This window comes from Lupinus angustifolius, unplaced genomic scaffold (assembly GCF_001865875.1).
Source record: "Lupinus angustifolius cultivar Tanjil unplaced genomic scaffold, LupAngTanjil_v1.0 Scaffold_162_1, whole genome shotgun sequence".
In the NCBI taxonomy this organism is placed as follows: Eukaryota; Viridiplantae; Streptophyta; class Magnoliopsida; order Fabales; family Fabaceae; genus Lupinus; species Lupinus angustifolius.
In genome coordinates, this window is record NW_017728885.1 from 150345 (window position 1) to 150638 (window position 294).

Consider the following 294-nt stretch of genomic DNA (forward strand, 5'->3'; position numbering starts at 1 on the left):
TTTTTTTGTCAAAGATGAGCAGCTAGTTATAGGTTTTCGTTGATAGAAGTGATGATTTTTCCCCAGATGAATGACGTTGATATTACTGTGCGATTTAGTTCTCATTAGAGAAATCAAGCTGATTAATTTGATCCATCTTTTGTTACAAACATTTTCTAGAAGTTTCGAATTGTCAATTATTGAAATGTTTATTATTGATTTTGATTGATTGCTAATTATTTAATTTAAGTAGAGAAGTCCTAGTAAATTTAGTTTCTTTCAACTTTTAAAATTGCAAAAAAGGTTTGGCTAATG